General features: G+C 39.2%; 1 protein-coding gene across 1 annotated transcript in view; it reads left to right on the forward strand.

Moving 5' to 3' along the window:
• LOC123500017 (GS homeobox 1-like) overlaps positions 1-15,000 on the forward strand; it is a 60,247-nt gene that overhangs the window by 5,818 nt on the left and 39,429 nt on the right. Inside the window, exon 2 of the mRNA XM_045248621.1 lies at positions 10,127-10,226. The gene's annotated coding sequence lies outside the window, so the exon portion shown is untranslated. The remainder of the gene's footprint in view (positions 1-10,126; positions 10,227-15,000) is intronic.

A 15,000-nucleotide genomic window follows, 5' to 3' on the forward strand; every position in this document is an offset into this window, starting at 1 on the left:
CTCTCTCTCTCTCTCTCTCTCTCTCTCTCTCTCTCTCTCTCTCTCTCTCTCGTTCTTCTTATCTTCTTCTTTTTTTATGTTATTCTTGTTCCTTTTCTTCATATTCTTTCCCTCTTTACATCTGCGCTTTACCACCACTACCACCACCACCACCACCTCTTCTGCCTCATTCCAGCAAGCAATAAACTCCACGTAAAAAGGATTGGAGCACTTACTTGACAAACGGACAAACACACGGGATGACAAACAGACATAGATAAATAGACAGATAGCCAGACAGACAGACAGACGGACAGGAAGATAATTAAATGAATAATTAAACAAATGGACAGACAGACAGACAGACATATTTGTTTTATAGGTTTTCTTAAAGTTCTGGATTTCAGATATTTTTTTGTATTTTGTTATAGCAACTTAACTCCTTCAATACTGGGACACATTTTTACCTTGAGATTTGTGTACGATTAGACGATATTATTGACATTAGGAAGGGTCTATGGAGGTCAGAAGGTTAATGGCGTGAGTTTTCACTATTTTAATCCCTATACAAGTTTCTGAAGCTGTATAAGATCACCAAATAGTAAGAAGAATGAATATGAAAGCGCGGCATGCTACTGAAGGGGTTAACGGTATAATATTCACATCTCATTAATGTCTTACGTGAGGTTATCATTTTTTTTCACATTTTCTTTTTTTTTGCTGCCATTTAGTGTCACCATCTCCACCATTATTCAACAGCATCATCACCATCATCACCATCACCACCACCAACAATGACACCAATACACTGACTCGTTTCCATATTTATTCTGGTGACTATTGGGTGATTTATACAGCTTCAGAAACTTTTGAGAGAGAGAGAGAGAGAGAGAGAGAGAGAGAGAGAGAGAGAGAGAGAGAGAGAGAGAGAGAGAGAGAGTACAGATCGTTATATTTCATACTGACATATGAATGAGCGCGTAGTGGATTTGGGCATGTAAGGGAAGGCCTCTGCGTCAATAAGCCTCACACACACACACACACACACACACACACACACACACACACACACACACACACACACACACACACACACACACACACACACACACACACACACACACACACACACACACACACACACGTTAGTCATGCCACCCACAGCATCTCCAGATTTTATAACCGTATCTCATCTCCTTTTCTTCTTATTCTCCTCCTTTCTTCTTCTCCTCCTCCTCCTCCTCCTTTCTTCTTTCTCCTCCTCCTCCTCCTCCTCCTCCTCCTCCTCCTCCTCCTCCTCCTCCTCCTCCTCCTCCTCCTCCTCTCAAAGACCTACACACTGCAGCACACAACACTAACAAAAAACTGGAAAAAAATGAAAAAAAAAAACGCTCAATAAGGAAAGGCACCCGAACCACACACACACACACACACACACACACACACACACACACACACACACACACACACACAGCCCCGCCCTTCTCGTAGTGGTGGTGGTGGCGTCACGTCAACTCCACAATAGCGATGATACGGGCGGCGAGGACCTCAACTGACAACAAACAGACGGACCACCACCACCACCACCACCACCACCATAACCAGTACCATCACCACCACAACCACTACCCCCCAGTGTCTCTCAGCCTCCACTTTTCGTCTTTTTTCGTCCTCTCTTTCTCTCTCTCTCTCTCTCTCTCTCTCTCTCTCTCTCTCTCTCTCTCTCTCTCTCTCTCTCTGGTTCTCATTTTCCTTCTTCTTTATCTCTCGTTGCCAAAATCATTCAATTTAAGCTCTCTGTCTCCGTAACTAGTCCGTTTGCGTGTGTGTGTGTGTGTGTGTGTGTGTGTGTGTGTGTGTGTGTGTGTGTGTGTATGTGTCGGTCACAGTAACGGGGTGTGTTGGGAGATCATCTTTTTCCGCCCCTCCTCTCCTCTTCTCTTGTATACCTCCTCCTCTTGTACACCCCTCCTCTCTCCCCTTCTCTCCTCCTGTGTCCCCTCCTCTCCTCCGTGTCGCATCCTGGAGCATCCCTCTCTCAGGTTTCAATAGCTTTCAAATCCATCTCATAATTTTCAGTTTATTGAAGTCACGCATGATAGGATTACATTCCGGGCCCTCTCCGTCCCATTAGGTCTGCTGCGAGCGATTGTCAGGCCCTCCTATCTGTTTAGGATGAGCTGGTCAGGGGAGGGACGAAAGGGAGACAGAGGAGGAGGGAGAAAGGTGGCGAGGGAAATGGGTTGTGTCGAAGGGGCGTGGCTGTGTTTCAAGAGATTCTAAGAGGTACTGTGAAGGGCTACCGACACACACTGACACACACACACACACACACACACACACACACACACACACACACACACACACACACACAAGAGCCGCGGGTGTGAATGGTCTTTGTGTGTGTCTGTAGGGCCTAACTAAAGGGCCTCCCGTGCCAAGGAATGATCCATAGCCAGGACCAGCAGTGTCCCGTCGCCGCCCCCGTCACCGCCGCCGTTGTTGAGAGGATGTGCTGGTGGTGGTGGTGGTGGTGGTGGTGGTGGTGGTGGTGATGCTTGAGTATACTGCAGTTGTTAGGTGTGCGTTTTTCTTTGTTGTTTTTGTTGTTGTTTTTGTTTTTGTCATATCTATTTATTTTGCTATGGTTTCCTTTTTCATTTCTTCTTCTTTTTTTTCTTTTCTTTCTTCTTCTTCTTCCTCTTCGTCTTCTTCCTATGCCCTCCTCTACTTCCTCTCCCTCCTCCTCCTCCTCCTCCTCCTCCTCCTCCTCCTCCTCCTCCTCCTCCTCCTCCTCCTCCTCCTCCTCTCCTTCTCCTTCTCCTTCCTCCTCCTCCTCCTCCTCCTCCTCCTCCTCCTCCTCCTCCTCCTCCTCCTCCTCCTTCACCATCACCACCACCACCCCCACAACCACCCACAACCACCACAAAACTCACCCAATCCATCTTTACCAACGAAACAAATACAACATCCACTTTACCATCCAACCCAGTCAATCACCCTTTTGAAAAACATCCCTCAAACATCCACTTTTTACCTCCAATCAAATAATATGACATCCACTTAAAAAAACAAACAATCAAAAGCAATCCAATCTTACAATACCAATCCCATTTTTAAACACCCGTCCCCCCATTCCGCCCAGACGCGTTCCGCCATTCACTGCTCACATTCTTCCCGCCGCTAAGCCAATAGAGAGATTAGAGTAGAGTAGAGTAGAGTAGACGTCCGCTGGTGGAGACGAGAGAAGAGGCCCCGACCCGACCACCGCTGGAATGGGTTATAGGAGTAGCGTTGCCAGAAAATCGTATCCTTTTGTCAATACAGCTGCTGCGCGGGGAGAGAGAGAGAGAGAGAGAGAGAGAGAGAGAGAGAGAGAGAGAGAGAGAGAGAGAGAGAGAGAGAGAGAGAGATCTATAATGATGTTTATGTGCCTCACGTTCCCTTTAATGAGTTAATGAATGTATTAATGACGCTTGTCTTCATATACTAGTCATAATTCTTGGTGCAGCATCATCGCATCATTATACACTCTTGATTGAAATGTTCGTTGTTCATTACGGAAATCATATTGAAGTGTTTAATGTTCAGACTGTAGTACTAGCAGTAGAAGTAGTAGTTGTAGCAGTAGTAGTAGTAGTAGTAATAGACTTAGTAGTAAAAGTAGTAGTTGTAGTATTAGTATTAGTATCAGTAGTAGTAGTAGTAGTAACAGTTATAGTAGTAGTAAGAGCAGTAGTGTAGTAGTAGTAATAGTAGTAGTCGTAGAAGTAGAAGCAGATTGCATGCATCACCCTTCCTATCCCTCCCCTCCCTTCACTAAACACACACACACACACACACACACACACACACACACACACACACACACACACACACACACACACACACACACACACACACACACACACACACCTGCATGCAAGACCGGCTCATTAAAGGCCACGAAAGGAAATAGAAATCCTTGTTTTTATTTCTATTTTAAGAGCTTATTATTTCTCTCATTTGCTCAATATAGGCCAGAAAGAGAAGGAAGGGGAGTGGGAGTAGGAGAAAGAATGGTATTTTTAAACCCTGTACTTTTATTAGGATGTATAGCACCGTAACTGGAGGCCACACTAATGGGGGAAGGAGGGTAATAATGCCCCTCCGTCCCTCTGACATACCATTGCCGTCTCGTTACCAGCAGCATGAGCGTTGTGGCCTGTGTCGTGCCGGGCTGCAGGGGGCGCCTACCTGATACTGCGGGACACGTGATCACCAGCGTCTAGTTTTTGGAGAAATGCTATGGAATGAAAAGAAATATGGCTCTATTTACTCTCTCTCTCTCTCTCTCTCTCTCTGACACGGTAAGCAATATTATTACTGGTGTCTTCAGGTAAACTATCAGCTTGCGCGGTTCAGTAAAGTAGTGCAAACACGAAACCATTCTCGAACAATGAGGAAATCCAAACGCAACCTTCTCTGCCTCTTGAATTGTAGTGTGTTGTTGGTAACTTGTGATGGGACACAATTCAACAGGTTTGGACATTTTCAGTGTGAGATATTGATGGCGTGCAATGGATGGTACTTGGTAAGAACAACATCAAATAAAAAGGCCCACTTGTTAACCCCTTCAGTACTGGGACATTTTTACCTTGATATTTGTGTACGATCAGACCATTTTATTGACATTAGGAAAGGTCTATGGAGGTCAAAGGATTAATGGCCACAGTCATCACTATTTTAACCCCCTCACCCTATTATAAGTTTCTGAATCACCAAATAGTAAGCAGAATGAATACGAGAACGCGTCATGGTACTGAAGATGTTACAAAAAAGACCCATTTAATAAAAAAAAAAACTAAATAAAATAAAGGTTTGCAGGCACTTTGCCGTTATTGGTACGAAAAAAAGATAAAAAAAAAAACGAAGGAGAGAGAATAACAAGACAGGCAGACAAACAGACAAAGACAAGTAGGCAAATAGATACTTAGATAACGTTATCAGATATTTAGATACGTATGATGATGGTGTGGAGGAGAAGGAAAAGGAGAACAAGGAAGAGTTATGGGCGATGATAGTAAGTAGTTAATTGATTCTTATTTTCAACCGTATAATGATAAATCCGTCTGAGAACTGATAACTGTACTGCAGATAATGACTGTGTGAAAATAGGGTTGTTAGATGGAAAGGTAAGGTGAAGGAAGAGGGGAGGAGGAGGAGGAGGAGGAGGAGGACAAGGAGAAAGAGAAGAGGAGGAGGAGGAGGAGGAGGAGGAGGAGGAGGAGGAGGAGGAGGAGGAGGAGGAGGAGGAGAAGGAGGAGCAGGAGAAGAAGGACGAAGAAGACGAAGAGTAGTAGTAGTAGTAGTAGTAGTAGTAGTAGTAGTAGTAGCAGGAGGAGGAGGAGGAGAAGGACGAGGAAGACGAGGAGGAGGAGGAGGAGGAGGAGGAGGAGGAGGAGGAGGAGGAGGAGGAGGAGGAGGAGGAGGAGGAGGAGGAGGAGGAGAAGAAGGAGGAAGACGACAACGAGGAGGAGGAGGAGGAGGACGAGAAACGAGAGTAACATTTCCATTTATTAAGAGTAAATGCGACACCATTATACTCAACTAATAGTGGAAGAGAATTAATGTCACTGCAAATATAACGTAGGAAGCAGACCAAGGAAAAAAAACACATTGATAAAGAGGAGGAGGAAAGGAAAGAAATAGTAACAGTGGCGTTGAATTTATGTGAGCTGCAGGATGAATGTTAATAATGTGCGAGTGTTATGTTTGTGTGTATTGTGCTTTGTGTTTAGTTATCGTCTATTGGAGTTTAAAAGTGAAAGTTGTGTTTTTTCTCGTTGTTATTGGTGGTGGTGGTGGTGTTGATGGTGGTGGTGGTGGTGGAGTTGCTCTTGTTGTTGTTGTTGTTGTTGTTCTTGTTGGTGGTGGTGGTGGTGGTGTTGTTGTTGGTACTTTTGCTGTTGTTGTTGTTGTTGTTGGCCGTTTTTATCGTCATCATCATCATCATCATCATCTTCATCGTTGTCATATATTATTATTATCATCATCATCATCATCACCATCACTATCATCATCAACATCAATATCATCAATTTCTTCATTATCATCATCATGTCCTCATATCATCTTCATATCATCTTATTCTTTTTTCTTTCTTTTTCTTCCTCCTCTTCTTACGTAAGAAGACAAAATAATGAGAGAAGCAGGAAGAGGCCGCCGGGCCGACACGTGACAGTCCCTGTGTGAACAAAGCTCTCTAGTTCCAACTGTCATCCTCATCCATAATTTTGTTTAATTTTTTAAAGCTCCCTTTTCATTCAACACTAACAACATGATTGCAGAATCCATTACTTTCATCAGCCACTCAATTAGAGAACCAGTTCCCTCCCATTTCTTTCTTAGACGTACTCGTAATTTTCTCGATGTTGAATCCATTATTCCTGATACAATGCAGGCTACTGATTCTAAGAAACTTTTTCGTGTTCCATTTGTTTACCACGTAAGTACTTCTGTCAGGTACAGTACCTCTCTTAACCTACGGCTCTCTAAGGAATCCAAATTTGATATCTTCAATCTCGCCTTGTAGGATACATCCCTCTTCCCCTGTACTCTTGCACACATTATCCTTGGCACTGATTCTAATAGGCATATATCTTCCTATAATGTAAGGAACCACAACTGCACAGCATAATCTATAGTTCCGGTTCGACCAACGCCAAATATAACTTTAATCTTACTATCCTAGTACCCAGTTTGACTTATTTCTTGCCTCTATGCATTGTTTTCTTTGACCAAGATGAGAGCTACCTATAACTCATAGTTTCTTTCCATATCCTGAACCAACCAAGGCCTCGTTGTTTATCGTGCACCTTTTGTGAGGATGCAGCTCGTCAGAGGCAGCCAGTGGGAGAAGGGGAGGGAGAGGTTGCCCATGGGACGGGGAGAGGAAAAGGCAGCCCCGGCCTGGCCAAGAGGCTGCCAGTGAAAAGGGAGGGGTGATCCTCGGGCAGGCCAGTGGGAAGAGGGGGAGAAGAGGCCTCTTCCTCCTCCTCCAGCGTTGTTTGTTTAACTTATGTTATCCTTTTATCGTCCTCTTCTGCTTCCTCCCTCTCCTCCTCTCACTCTTCCTCCTCCTCCTAGTCCTCCTTCTCTTCCTCTTCCTCCTCCTCCTAGTCCTCCTTCTCTTCCTCTTCCTCCTCCTAGTCCTCCTTCTCTTCCTCTTAAGGGCTGTAACAACCTTGATGTTAATGAGTCTTTTATCACTGATCATTCCAACATGACAAGGAATAATGGGTTTAAGATTACACTAAAACGCTACAACAACTCCCACCAAGCGAAACACTTTCCTTCAACAGAATTGTGAATATCTGGAATAAGCTTCCTTCAAAAGTTGCAAACCGCACTCCCATTGCATCATTCAAAGATAAAATTGACAAATACTTAAAAGTTAATCCCCAGCAAGCTCTCTTTTTGTCCCAATGATTGCACATATAGCTCTCTTTTGTGCATCTTTTTTTTTTCCTTTCAGATAGACATGTAGAGTTCAGCGTAGGGTGAATAGTAGAATTTCCTTTCATCCCTTTCTGAAAAGATTCCATGTCAGTTTTTCCATTTTGCATAGTGCTTTTCCCGACTATTTTTCATGCCAGGGGTGGGTGGAGGGAGTGGTGGGTGGGAGGAGCTTTCCTTCTGCGCTGTCCCGTCTCTCTTCCTTATAGGTAGTTAGAAGTTACCGAGTAGCCTTGAAAGGACCAAAAGGTCTGTTGATGTTAGGATTTCCTTTGTATTCCTTTGTAATTCTCCTCCTCCTCCTCCTCCTCCTCCTCCTCCTCCTCCTCCTCCTCATCAACCACCACCACAACAACCACCACCACTAGCCACCACTACTACCTCCAACCACCACCACCACCCCTCGCACGTGCGTCACCACCACCACCACCACCTCTCCTCACGCCTGCGCCACATTACCGTGACCACTCACTCTCTCTCTCTCTCTCTCTCTCTCTCTCTCTCTCTCTCTCTCTCTCTCTCTCTCTCTCTCTCTCTCCGCAGCTGCCTGGCCAATAATATTCGCACGACGCGGTAATAGTTATTTTATGCAAATGTCATGGCGACCACACGTGCATCGGAGGAGGAGAACGAGGAGGAGGAGGAGGAGGAGGAGGAGGAGGAGGAGGAGGAGGAGGAGGAGGAGGAGGAGGTAGTGGTGGTGGTGGTGGTTGTGGTAGTGGTACAAGTAGTAACAGTAGTAGTAGTAGTAGTAGTAGTAGTAGTAGTAGTAGTAGTAGTGGTAGTAGTGATGGTGATGGTGGTGATCTGACCATTAAGAAGGATGATGAATATATGTGACACAGAGAGAGAGAGAGAGAGAGAGAGAGAGAGAGAGAGAGAGAGAGAGAGAGAGAGAGAGTATATCTAGTCATTTATATTTTCAAAATATTGTTTTATGAGTTATTATTATTATTATTATTATTATTATTATTATTATTATTATTATTATTATTATTATTATTATTATTATTATTATTATTATTATTATTATTATTATTATTATTATTATTATTATTATTATTATTATTATTATTATTATTATTATTATTATTATTATTATTATTATTATTATTATTATTATTATTATTATTATTATTATTATTATGATTATTATTATTATTATCATTATCATTATTAATATTATTTATTTTAATTATTATTTCTATAATTTTATTTACATTTTATTTTTTGTCAGACATTATTATTATTATTATTATTATTATTATTATTATTATTATTATTATTATTATTATTATTATTATTATTATTATTATTATTATTATTATTATTATTATTATTATTATTATTATTATTATTATTATTATTATTATTATTATTATTATTATTATTATTATTATTATTATTATTATTATTATTATTATTATTATTATTATTATTATTATTATTATTATTATTATTATTATTATTATTATTATTATTATTATCATTATCATTATTAATATTATTTATTTTAATTATTATTTCTATAATTTTATTTACATTTTATTTTTTTGTCTGACATTATTATTATTATTATTATTATTATTATTATTATTATTATTATTATTATTATTATTATTATTATCACCATCATCATAATCATAATAATTTTTTATTTACTTTTTATTTTTTACTATCTACTATTGGTATAATTGATGATGCTGTTGTTATATTCATTGTTATTTATGTGGTCACTTATGTAGTTATGGTGTCTCATTCAGTGTTACGAACGTGGCGTGGTGTCGTAAGGCAATGTGTGTGTGTGTGTGTGTGTGTGTGTGTGTGTGTGTGTGTGTGTGTGTGTGTGTGTGTGTGTGTGGGTGGGTGTGAGTGTGTGTGTGTGTGTGATGAGTGTACTGTCCTCCCCATGTGACTAACAATAAATAAGTTGTAAGAATAATTTAAACTCTAATAATGCTGCCTCATCTGTCTCATATGTTGTTGCTGCTGCTGCTGCTTCTACTGGTACTACTGCTTATAATACTACTTCCACTGCTCCTCCTCCTCCTCCTCCTACTACTACTACTACTGCTACTACTGCTGCTACTGCTGCTGCTGCTGCTGCTGCTGCTTAATAATTAACAATAATAATAATTAATATTGATAAATATGAAAATAACAATAATAATAATAATAATAATAATAATGATGATATTATTATAATTATTAATAATATTAACAATAAAAATAACATTAATAATAATAAGAAGAAGGAAGAGAAGAAGAAGAAGAAGAAGAAGAAGAAGAAGAAGAAGAAGAAGAAGAAGAAGAAGAAGAAGAAGAAGAAGTAGAAGAAGAAAAAGAAGAAGGAGAAGAGTAGTAGAAGAAGAAGATGAAGGAGAAGAAGGAGAAGAAGTAGTAAGAGAAAAAATAGATTGTGCTCTCCTTCTATTTTCTTATTTTACTTTTTTTCAGATTTTTCTGTTTTATCTTTATTTTCATCATCTTCATCTTCATCATCGTCATCTCCTTCTTTTTCTTCTTTATCTTTATCTTCTTCTTCTTCTTCTTCTTCTTCTTCTTCTTCTTCTTTTCTTCTTCTTCCCATTAATACCTACAAGCTAACAAGAACATCAGCAACTGACACCTTTATTCGTCACCTTTCCAGCGTCACACTCAGGCGTGTCATAAGCCAACATACCTCTGCTTCACCTGGAGGAACAAAGGTGTGAAAGATGACCCACTGATTGCCTCACACCTGCCCTAAGGTAAGCCACTCTTCGTTTAGTTCATATTGACGCGTTAGGTGAAGCTGTGGTGTCAGTGTTCCATCAGTATTGTAAAGGAAGATGAAGTGAAGATCAGTCAGTTTAATTAACCTTTTCAATATTGAGACATTTTTATCTTGAGATTTGAGTACGATTAGACCATTTCATTGACATTAGCAAGGGTGTACGGTGGTTAGAAGATTAATAGCCACAGTCTTCACCATTTTAATTTCTCACATAAATTTCTGAAGCTGTAGAAAATCACCAAATACTAACCAGAGTGAATATGGAAACGCGTCGTGGTGCTCAAGGGATTAACCCTTTTAATGTTGGGACACATTTTGACACATTTTTACCTTTAGATTTATGTACGATTAGACCATTTTATTGACATTAGAAAAGGTCTATGGTGGTCAGAAGATTAATGGCCACAATTTTAACTATTTAAATTCCCCTCACATGAGTTTCTGAAGCTGTATAAAACCACCAAATTGTAAGCAGAATGAATATGGAAATGCATCATGGTACTGAAGGGGTTAAGGAAGTTCGGGAAGTTGATAAGTTTAGGGAAGTTAAAAGAAGCTTAGGGTTGGTGTGTTAGGGATGAAGTTATGTCATTAGTGTTTTATCAGTGTTGTAAAAGGAGATAAGTTGGAGATTAGGTTGTTTGAATATGTTGAGACAAATTGAAAAAAGTTTAGAAGAGAAATTTAATGTTGGGGTGTAAGGTGTGAAGTTATTAGTGTTTCATCAATGTTGTAAAGGAGATAACAAAGATTAGATTGTAACAAGACTAGTAATTTAGACAAGTTAAAGGAAAATTTACATTGACGTGTTAGCTTTTTATCAGTGTTTTATCAGTAGTGTAAAGAAATACATATATTTAAAGTGAAGAATAATATAAATTTGCATAAGTTGAAAGATTAGATGAGTTAGAAGATAAGAATTGACGTATCGGCTATGAAGTTACCCTATTGTATTGGCATATTTTTATCAGTATTGTAATAGAAAATAAAGTAAGTATTTGACACTTAACCCATTCAGTACCAGGACGAGTTTCCTTATTCATTCTGCTTACTATATGACGATCTTATACAACTTCAGAAACTTAAAAGGAGGGGAATAAAATAGTGAAGGCTGTGGCCATTAATCTTCTGACATCGATATACTCTTCCTAATGTCAATAAAATGGTCTAATCATACTCAAATCTCAAGGAAAAAAATGTGTCCCAGTACAGAAAGAGTTAAAAGAAGATGAGACAAATTTATGAATGAAGATGATAATAAAGACTGTGGCCATTAATCTTCTGACCTGAATAGACCTTTCCTATGTCAATAAAATGGTCTAATCATACTAAAATCTCAAGGTAAAAATGTGTCTCAGTACTGAAGATGTTAAAAGAAGATGAGACAAGTTTATGAATGAAAATAATAAAAGGGGAAAAAAGTACACATGTGTTATTCAGAAGACTTCTTGCAACTTCCTTTGTTTCCTTATGTTCTTATAATATGTCATAGAGGCTGATGATGATGATGATGGTAGTGACGCTAGTGAAGGGAAAGTATTGTGTTAGTCCTCGTTCTTTCGTATGTGCTATGTATCCTTATATCGTTTACACAGAAGAGCTATAACGTATGTATTTGTATGTACTCCCATTCTACTTTTATCCCCCAGTAGCAGCAAGTAATTAGACAGAAAGATATTCTCTATACGACCTCTATTGCATTCATTAGCGCGTCTTTATTACTGTCGTTCATCTTATTTTGCTCCATTTATTCCCATTTCTTTTGATCATTGTTTTATTCACTGTTGGCAATTTCTTATTCTTATTTTCTTCCTGTATAACTGGCAACATGTCCGCAGGTGTGTGTGTGTGTGTGTGTGTGTGTGTGTGTGTGTGTGTGTGTGTGGGTGTGTGTTTCTCATGCACTCTTTATCATCGTCCTTACCTGCCGCGTATATCATTCACGCTGTTTTATGTTCCCTTCTCTTTAACGAGCGCCGGTTGAAATTGTTACCTGTGTTAGCGGGCACACCTGTAAACACCTGACTGTGTGTGTGTGTGTGTGTGTGTGTGTGTGTGTGTGTGTGTGTGTGTGTGTGTGTTGGGTGAAGTTTGGTGTATATTTTACGTATAATTTTCTTAGTAACGCATTTATTGAAGTAAATGTTTATCTATTTATTTATCTATCTTTTTATTTATTAGTATCTATTTATGTCTATCTATCAGTATGTATTTCTTTATCTGTGTGTGTCTATCAGTATCTATTTATTTATCTATCCATCTATTTATTCATCTACCTGTGTGTCTATCAGTATTTACTTATCTATCTGCCTGTCTATCTTTGTTATTGTTTATCTTTATTCCTCCGCTGTGTTCCTTTATGACGTTTACATCACTTCTTCACCTTCTTCTTATCATTATTCTCTCCCTCTTCCTCTTCTTCCTTTGATACATGAAATTTGGAGAATATTTAGACATTGTTTATTTGGTATCATTTATTCATCTATTTTTCTATATCTATATCTAAAATTGTCTGTCTGTTTGTCTGTCTATCTATATAGTGTTTATATTCTTGTTTTCCTATCTTAATATTCGCTCATGACATCTGTATCTCCTCCTCCTCCTCCTCCCCCCCCCGACCTAATCAGCCGATACCTGTCAGCCGTCCGTACATCTGCACACCTCATTAGCACACCTTTCCGCCGCCAGGTGTCGCTCCCCTTATCGTGTGCACTGAATATCACCTGATTAGGTTATTAGATTTTTGCACCTCCTCCTCCTCCTCCTCCTCCTCCTCCTCCTCCTCCTCCTCCTCCTCCTCCTATTCTTTTTATATATTAGTTTTACGTCGTGTCATTACTCTTTCTCTCTCTCTCTCTCTCTCTGCAGCTGTTCTCCAGTATGAAGTGCAGCAAATGACATTACAGCTTCTTTACAGTCTCTGCTGCACCTCCACTAAACTCTCCCTCCTTCTCCCCTCAGTGCTTCTCCCTCCCTCCCACCCTCCCTCCCCTCACTCTCTCTGTCTTCCTCCCTTACTTTCACCTCATCCCTCGCCACAATTAGTTCTGGATTCCAATAATTTATGTAGTTTTCTAGCATTAATATCACTCAGCGTGGCATTCATCGTTATTAGCTATTCATTTTGTACTTGTATTACTTGTTATTTATCATTTTTGGGACGTTTGATATTCTAATACTACCTCCGTGTAACATTTATCCTAATTATTGCCTTTTCTACTTCATTTCTCTTTTCCCGTTTGCCTCTCCTTCTTCCTTTTATTCTATTTCGCTGTCTTTTTTCCTAATTTTCTTTTTTTTTACTCCCTCTTAACTCATTTATCCTAATTATTTGCTCTCTACTTTATTTCATTTTTCCTGTTTGCGTTTCGTTCTTCGTTTTTTGTTATTACGTTCTCTTTCTTCCTAATGTTCTTCTTTTTCCACTCTCTTACTCATTTTCTCTGTAGAATACCTAATAGTTTCATTCAGTCTTCGTTAGTTTGTATTCTTCCAACACTGTGATTGATATGTTGTGGTTTATGATATTAGTAAAGATTTATTAGGCAAGAGTTAACTGCTATTTTCAATCTCTGTGTTGCTGGTAAACTCTACAACTCTCTGCCTGTTTCTGTGTCCAATTTTCCTCCTACATATATGAAATACAGTCTTTCTCAATATTTCACTAAGCAATCTGGGTTTAATGTCAGGCAGTGTCTTTATAAGGGATATCCAGTGAGCTTTCTTGTGTTGTTCCTGTATGTGTCGCCCATGACCAGAAATTCCCACTTAAGCAAAGGAAAAATTGTACTGTGAACTCTTCTTATTCTTTGTCCACCTAAAAACTTCAGATCTTTTTTTCTTATCAGACTTCTTATATTGTGACAAGCATTAGTGGTATATGGGTAAAGACTTCAACCCATAAAGAAAAGAAAAAGAAAAGATATTTTGAATTTAAGTCATTACATAACACTCTACCATCTTAATATATATATATATATATATTTTTTTTTCTGTTTCATATCGCAAGTCAAACTGGTACGCGGTGAAGGCAAGACGAAATTAGGAACAACTATTATTGATTTCTGGTTATTGTGGGTTTCAGAGGCTGTGTTACATCGTTCTTAACCCCTTCAGTACCATGACGCGTTTCCATATTCATTCTGCTTACTATTTAGTAATTTTATACACCTTCAGAAACTTTTGTGGAAGATAAGAATAATGAAGACTGTGGCCATTAATCTTCTGACCTCCATAGACCCTTCCTAATGTCAATAAAATGGTCTAATCGTACACAAATCTCAAGGTAAAAATATGTTCCAGTATTGAAGAGATTAAGAAAATAACTAAAACAAACTGCTAAATTGAGGTCATACATTGCTAGATTCAGACACTCCGTTAGTCAGAAAAATTTACCAAGACACCAACATGTATATATTTCCCACGTCACTAGCAAATACTCTTTTCCCAACCTATTTATCACGCCTCTCATTGTTACTATTTGTCCTTCATTTTTAGCGTCTCATGATCCGTAGACCTAGCTGGCTGTTGATCGAGTGAGTTCGCCACCCAGCATGTCCGTCTCTGTGTTTATCCAGTCACTTTGTAGTCAGTCAGCCAGCCAGCCTTCACGTCACTGTTTGCTCGCGTGACTCTTCCTGTGACCTTCCCTTACCCTCAAATTGTTGCCCTTATTCTTTCTCTTTGTATTTGTATAGTTGCTTAATATCTTCTTTTTTATTTTCTTCTTTCCTTTCTTATATTCTTTT

Source organism: Portunus trituberculatus, chromosome 50 (assembly GCF_017591435.1).
Source record: "Portunus trituberculatus isolate SZX2019 chromosome 50, ASM1759143v1, whole genome shotgun sequence".
Taxonomy (NCBI): domain Eukaryota; kingdom Metazoa; phylum Arthropoda; class Malacostraca; order Decapoda; family Portunidae; genus Portunus; species Portunus trituberculatus.